Below are 8,302 nucleotides of genomic sequence, written 5' to 3'. Positions count from 1 at the left end.
TTACTTTTCTTTTACAGATAGGGAAGCTAATGTTTCTGCTCAAGGTCATCCAGGAGCGTTGAGGCCAAGAGAGATGGTGGTCCCCCATCCCAGGACAGACTGCAGACTCACAGACCCAGGGGTGAGACACTGACTGGTTAGCCTCACTGTGCTCTGTAAAATCTCTGTCAAGTTGCCCATACCACCTGTCTTAGTTAGCTAGCCTCAAACAAAAAACACCTCACTGGATGACTGTATGGAAAAGGAATTTGTTGCCTCACAGTTTAGGGGGTTGGGAATCCATATCAACACATAAGCTGTACTGGAATTTATTACCTTGTCAGCCCAGGAGTTCTGCAGTATCTCCTGGCATTCTCTGATGTCTATCTCATCCCTCTGTGTGTATCTTTGTCTCTAGTCTGCTGCTTTTTAAAAACATCCCTCCAAAAGTGATTATGTTAGGACTTACTCTTCTCATTATTTTGTGTATTAATGGACTTACTAGCAAATGCAAGAGAACTCCTCTAACACTGTCATGGGTATAGGGATGAGGATTGCATGTCTTTGGGACACACAAGTCCATCCACACCATCATCAGAAACAGGTGCTCAGACAGGCTTCTGTATCTTTATTCCCTCCAGATATTTGCTCCTGTGGTAAGAGGATCTTTCTCTCACTGAACATAATTGAAAGATCAACATAATTGAATGTAATTGAAAGATGAACATAATTGGAGGATCAGCATCACCCAGGGAAAGCTTTACTGACCAAATTAATATTCGACGACAAGGAACCTCTAAGCCCTGAGCCAGGATCTTCAATGCTATTTTAGTATGTGAACTAGAATTGGACTTTCTGGTCTTGACTTCAAGGAGCACCAAGTGAACAAGGCATCCTGGGAGGGCTACAGAGAAGGAAAAGGGAGGAAGCCTAGGAAGAGACCATCAGGTGGGCATTCAGCGTTATTGTTGTTGTTACAAGCTGTTTGCATCAGAACAAATCAAATGATAGCTGACACTCCAATGGGTTTTCAAAGGCAGTAAATCACACAGAAGGAGACAGCCCATCTTTCTCCCATGAAGCAGCTGATGGATTCGAACCATGAGCCTTTGCACTGGCAGTGCAATCCCTTAGAACTAAACCACCAGACCTCCCTATTCAGGGTAAACTCTGTGAATTATCCCCAAGATGAACCACAAGAATGCTAAGTATTACTTAGACCAAGCTCTACACATCTTTGATGTTTTCACTTGACTGCTGGCCTGATAATGTTCTTTACCAGGGCTGTACCCGTTTACCCTTACAGATAGCTCAGTGTTTAAACACTGGTCTCTACACAATTCAGATTGTGGATCCTAAAGCACAAGATGATGCATCATGAAGTGTGAGTCATTTCCTAATTACCAGAGTTACAAAGGGTTCGACCAAATCTACCTACATGTCTTTTTCTATCTGTAAGCCTCCAAGTGCAGGCTTGGCACTCAAGGTACGTGAAATGAGTTTTCTCAGCTGAAATTTGAGACAGCCATGTAATTATTAACAACTCTCTAGTTAAGTGACTTTTCTTCTACCCCCGCCCCGCGGCAAAATGTTTCTTATACTGAAAGTTATTAAGCTAGTTTTGGAATCTCTTGTTTCTTAGGCTGTTGTTAGGTGTTGTTTAGGTGTTTTTTCAGAGTCATTTTGTTAACTCTGACTCACAGGAACGCCCTGAAGAATGTGTTGGAAGCTTGTCCTAGTCTGTACCATCTTCACAATCTCCATCTTGTTCCCGTCCATTGTAACACTGACTGTGCCAATCCACCTTGCTGGAGGGCTTCCTCTCTTTTGCTAACCCTCTACATTTCTCACCATGGTTTTGTTTTGTTTTGTTTTGTTTTGTTTTGCAGGGATTAGGCCTTCCTGAAAGCAAGCCCAAATGATGTGAGATGGGTTGACACAGTGACTTTATCAATGGTCTCAAGTAGAGCAGAGATGAAGAAGGTGATAAAGATAGGGCAAAGTTCAGAGCCATTACTCACATGGTCACTATGAGTTACAGTTGACACAAGGCACCTCACAACAACAGCATGCAGTTTTAACTGTTACTCCTAGATTCGAGGAAGATCCATCAAAGCTCTTAGATTAACAAGAAGAGTTTCCCTACCCCACTTTTACTAATTGCCAATAGATAAGAAAGTAGAAAAGAGAGGGAAGGCCAACTGTAAGCAGGAGAAACCAAGAAATATCTTAAAGAAAGTTCTGCAATAGTGACAAATAGATGAGAACAGATTAAGGGAAGAACAAGATCCCAACGTGGGAAGAAAGAAAGTATCTAGATTCCAAGGGAACCTTAAAGCAATGGCCACATCCTAGCAGGGATGGAGCCCAGAGGCAGATACACAACTGCAACTATGAGGCAGACCCCAGGTTCCCAAGTAACCTCAATTATAACTATAAATACATGTGTCATTAATAAAACATTGGGAAATCAAATCTGTGGAAAAGAATATACTGTGACAAAGTAGGATTAATTCTAAGAGTGAATGCAATTAGGGTTCAATACTAGTAATTCATCACATTAATAGAGCAAAGGAGAAAATCTGTCTGATTGCCTCAATAGATTTTTTTAAAGGCAATTTATAAAATTTTAATCCCATGACTTAGACATAGATTTTACCACTACTATAATATAGAATACCTATAATCAAATTAGTTACCAATATAATACATACCTCAATGTCAACAGTGGGCATTTTTAGAAACATAATGAAATAAAAATGTCCACCATCATACCTCACCCTTTTGGTAGTTCTAAGACTGTAAAATAAGATCACAAGGAGTGAAAAGAAAAATAAATCTGAGGAAATTTTATCTGAACTTGCACATAATAAAAATACCTAGCTGAAAAAAATTCAATACATTTTAAAAATATTGGAACCACCAGGGGAGTTCAGTATTATTACTGTTTTCAAAGTAAATACATAAATTATTTCCTACATGCCAGTTATAATTTTTTTACCCCTTGCCATCAGATTCATATTACTGAGGCCCTAATTTGTTTAATCCTAAAATTGCCCCATGCTAAAAGCCCAAAGAGGAATTAGAGTAAAACAAATCTAGACACAAAAATATCTCTGGAACCTTAAAGATACCAAGAGAACATCTATTCTAAATCTCATAAATTCCCACACTATACTGCCAACTTGATACAAGGTAAGGAACATTTAAAGGATCAATAGATAAGTTTAATTATATACAAGTGAGAACTACCAACATCTCATTCTTTTATTAAACTGTTCTAAAGCTTCCTAACAGATTGGGTCTTTACCATGGTGTCCTCCATCCACCCATCAACCTCCTTATGAGAGAAAAAGTCAATCTCAGCTTGAAGTTTAAAACGTCATTGGAAAGCTAAATGCAATTTGTCTTTGCCTGAGTCTTATTTCGTAGGGTAGTTATGAGTCCAAGCCGAATTGATGGCTCACGACAAGAAGTCGTCATGTTTCAGACTGTACTAGCAGCAGCTAACGTCACCATTAGCCCTTCACAGATTCCTGTAGTCTCCCACCGCTGTAGAGCTGGTTGTCATATAGCTACCCTCCATTCGGTTTCTGTGTCATAAATTACAATAGGAAATGACTACCCATCTTTCTTCCTCAAAGCTGCTGGGCAAATTTGAACCACTGGAGATACACAACTTTCAAATTAGCAATGCACATTGCTACAGAGGCTACTCTACAGAGCAATACATTTCTTTTTTTCTAAACCTCTGGATTTATTTTTTTATTGTTTGATTTTAAAACCCACACCTTTTATTCATTAATACAATATATGAGCAAGAAATACTTTGCCATTATTCTTATTGCAAGGGAGAAAGATGGGCAATCTCCTCCTATGTCATATTACAGCCTCTGACAATGTACTTGAGGGTCAGTGTTGACTCAGTTCTAACTCAACAGCAATGAGGGAAAGCTTATTTTTACATGGGAACTGAATGATCACTACCTACTCAGGGTCTGCTGTGTGTGTGTATTTATTCATACATTCACCCAACAAATGTCTTTTTAGTGCTGTATATGGATTGACGTTGTCATTGATTTCATCGTGCTTAGATCAACAATCAACACCCTGATACCAGTAGTCAGGATTGTAGGAAACATACTGCATTGGCAAAGTATGCTTTTAGGGGCCTCTCCCAAATACTTATGAGCAATTATTTCAGTCTAAAGACTAGAGTATATTTGATTCAGGTCATGTCTTTTCCATCACTTGCTATGCATCTGAGAGCTGGAAAATGACTATGGGTAGAAGGACAATTGATACCTTTGAATTGTGTGGTGTTGGGGAAGAGTACTAAACACCCCATGTACAGCCAAAAGAACAGATATTAAGAACAATAAATTACTTCAAACAAACAAAAAAAAAGAACAATAAATTACATAGTTGAGCCTCTACATCTTGTGGTTCCTAACCTTTATACTATAATAGAGAAAGTGCTAGTCAATAGGCCTTTTATTGTAAGAACTACCTTCCCTCTGTAGCTTGATTTGTGCCACTATTAGAGCCTGTACTTGGAATATTATTGCTTTTTAATTTTTGACTCATGTACTTTTAACTTGTTAGTTAAATTTGTGTCTTCTAGGCTGCAACACTTCCATGATACATCTTCAAGGATATGAACATGTACAGCTAAGCACAATTGATAACAGTGCATCTAAATTCCAAAATCAATCTCCATAATAGTCTATGTGTTTCCTACTGCCAAGGGGGCCCTTTAGAGTAGTGAGAGAAGATCTTCACCCTGAAACCTACCGCGTCCCTTTTCAGCAGGAAGTAGCTAAGAGAATATGCCATCCCCTTTTCCTTATGAATCAGGGTGAAGTCTCTCTCAGGGAGGAGTGATAGGGAATGGCAAAGGACACACTGACAAAGGAGATTAATCAGAACTGGCTTTGACAAGCACTGTGGAAATTGGACAATTAAAACAGACTTACAAGGGGGGAGAAAAAGAAGAACGAACTGGGGAGGAGGGTAGAGAAAATAGTGCAACAATGAATGAATGAAAACCCAAAATCTCTGTAAATGTTCATTAAAATTAATAAAATTTAATAATAAAAAAGATTTACAATAGTCAAACACAAATTGGAAAAGAAAAAAAAAGAACAGATATGTCTTGGGAAAAGTACAGCCCGAATGCTCCTTCGAGGCAAAGACAAAGCTTCACCTCACATGCTTCTGGCATGTTGCTAAGAGAAGCTATTTCTTGGCAGGGGACATCATGCTTGGAAAGGCGGAGAGTCAGTGAAAGAAAGGAAGATCCTCAATGAGATGGATTGACACAGTGACTGCAGCTATGTGCTAATGTGTGTCAGAGGAGGACAGCACAAGGATAAGACAAAATTCAGGTGTGTTGTTCATAGGGTTGCTATGAGTCATACTTGATGACATCTAACAACAAGCACGTAATGCAGAGGCCTTGATGGCATTACAGGTTAAGGACTGGCCTGTTAACCAAAAAGTTAAGTGATTTGAAACTACCAGCTTCTCCTTGGGAATGAGATGAGGCAATCTGTTCTGATAGATATGAGTTTTTGGTTTCATGTGCTAGGCACCATTGCTAGTTGCCAGTGTCATAATAATGCACAAGTTAGATATATTTAGTGTCCACACAGAGTTTAGAGTTTATAGAGATTCAAACAAGTTGAGACTCTGTGACAATACAATTAGTGAATGTTTCCAGCAGGATATAAAGGGGGTACAAAATAGGGCAGGGTTTGGAGCTATTGTGCATAAGGTGGTGATGAGTTGCAGTCAACTCAACAGCACATAACAACTACAAAGTAGTCATTCAACCCAGTTTGACCAGCAAGATGTATAGAGACCTGAAAAATGGCAAAGGGTTAGAAAGGGAAAGCACAGGAAGGAGTTGTGGAAAAGACAAGAATATGCCTCAGTTTACTCATTTCCTACATAAAAGACAGCAACACCCGCAGATAATATCCTCAGACTGAATAAACAGGATTTAAGACTTAGGTCACTGGAAGAGCTGGGACCCTTTCAGCCAATGCTGATAGTTCATTACAAAAATGTTTTCTAACTCCTTGGAGATCTCTGACAGCTCTCTAAATAATCCTTGGGGAACTAACCATTTCAAGTAGGTAACGATGAATCTGGAAATTTTTTTTAAGAGGCTCTTTATTCTCTGAGGCTAAAATCGCTTTCAAGGACTGTCTGAAGAGTCCTGCTTTTTTGGATGACAACCACCATGGTTACCAAGATGAGAAAGGCATACGAAGAAAATACTGTCCTGCTCTTCAGTAAATGTTTGAATTCCACTGGGTCAGACAGCAAAACCCCAAGGACAAAGATGACTTTTATGATGTGAGCTTTTCCCATCAGAGCTAAACTTCCTTGGGCCCAAATCAGGGTCTGCTACCATGGTCAGCATTGGAGGTATGTAGCTGACAAAAAGAGCAGCTTTATCTGCCTTGGAAAATCTCTCTCTCTTTCATCCAGGTTAATATGATACAAAACAAAAATGTATGCTAATCTCCTGGGAACAAGCCCTGCATTCCAACTGCACCTCAGTTGCTAAAAATATGACTTTATTCATATATTGCTGATGCTGTTGTTAGTTGTCAATGAGTCAGTTCCAGTTAGCCCTTTAAAAGCTATTTTATCAAGCAATGTGCTCATTTAAGATCTGTTTTTATGGAATCAAATTATAATTGTAACTAGAAAGATTATATTGGAAATATAGGGGGCAGTGAGTTTAAGTCAATAGGGAAATACAACTTAGAAAAGGAAAGTGAAAATGGTTGTATATTTTGAAGGTCAATGTCTGCAGCACTCAAAATGGATTGCATCTCAACATCACAAAATAAGGATTCTTACCACGAGGCCAATTGGCAGCATCATGATAGATGAGAAAAGAAATTTAAGTTATTGACAATTTCATCTTGCTTGGATCCACAATCAACACTCTTGGAATCAGTAGTCAGTACATTAAAAGACGAGTTCCTTTGGGAAAGTCAGTTGTCAGGAACCACACCAGAGTGCTAAGGAACAATAGTGTCAATTTAGAGACTAAGGTGTGCCTGATTCGGGCCATGGTCTTCTCAATTACTTGCTATGCATCTGAAAAACTGGGAAATGAGAAAATTGAGAAGACTGGCAATCCCAGAACACTTAATTGTGCTCGTATGAAAGCTATACCTGTTACATCAAGAAGCTACTGTCTGAACAGAGCAAGGAAACATAGTATCGTTTAAAATCAGAAAGACTGTGTATCAGGTATATATCCATTCTCCATCGCCATTCAATTTGTATGCTGAACAAATAATTCATAAAGCTGGACTCTATGAAGAAGAACATGACCTAAGCATTGGAGAAAGAATCAACAACCTGTATTATGCAAATAACACAACCTTGCTTGCTGAAAGTGAGGAGGACTTGTACCATTCACTGCAGAGATTCTAACACTACAGCCTTCACTATGGATTACATCTCAACATCAAGAAAACAACAACTGGCTGTTTTGCAGATGCTGCTATCTCAGCAGCACACTTGTCCTCTCCACTTGCCACAACCATGGTCAATTCCACCGTGTACTTCAACATTGCTGCCTATGGTGAACCTGTAGGCCACGTTTCCTTTGAGCTGTTTGCAGATAAAGTCCTAAAGACAGCAGAAAACTTCTGTCCTCTGAGTAGGGGGAAAAGGGTTTGGATACAAGGGTTCCTGCTTTCACAGAATCATTCCTGGGTTTATGTACCAGGGTGGAGACTTCACACGCCCTAATGGTACTGGTGGCAAGTCCATCTACGGGAAGAAGTTTGGTGATAAGAACTTCACCTTGAAGCACACAGGTCCTAGTATCCTGTCCATGGCAAATGTTGGACCGAGTACAAACAGTTCCCAGTTTTTTTTTTATCTGAACTGCTAAAAATGAGTGGTTGGATGGCAAGCATGTCATCTTTGGCAAGGTGAAGGAAGACATGAGCATTGTGGAAGCCATGGAGCGCATCAGGTCCAGGAATGGCAAGACCAGCATGAAGATCACCACTGCAGACTGTGGACAACTCTAATTATGACCTGTGCTTAATGTTTTCTCTTAATCACCAGATCATTCTTTCTATAGCTCCAAAAATCACCCTGCTACCCCCAGGGTACTTGTAGCATCTTTTAATCTTTGTGTTCTTGCTATAGTATTTTCGGTTCCATGTTGGGGTTTTTTATTCCCCTCCAAGGTAAGCAGGATTGTAGAGTTAAATTTATGACTATAAAATAAGAACTAGACAACAACAACAACAAAAAGAAAACAGTGACCTTTCCCACTGGG

The 8,302-nt window shown here is 39.4% G+C and overlaps 1 pseudogene; it reads left to right on the top strand.

Annotated features, from left to right (window-relative positions):
* The first annotated feature begins 7,551 nt into the window (after positions 1–7,551).
* On the top strand, positions 7,552–8,065 carry LOC102869847 (annotated as a pseudogene).
* Positions 8,066–8,302: the final 237 nt, after the last annotated feature.

This window comes from Elephantulus edwardii, unplaced genomic scaffold, assembly GCF_000299155.1.
Source record: "Elephantulus edwardii isolate Elephantulus edwardi_28Jun2011 unplaced genomic scaffold, EleEdw1.0 scaffold00052, whole genome shotgun sequence".
Taxonomy (NCBI): Eukaryota; Metazoa; Chordata; class Mammalia; order Macroscelidea; family Macroscelididae; genus Elephantulus; species Elephantulus edwardii.
Note: the sequence above shows the minus strand (reverse complement) of the source record. Positions and strands in the feature narration are given on the sequence as shown.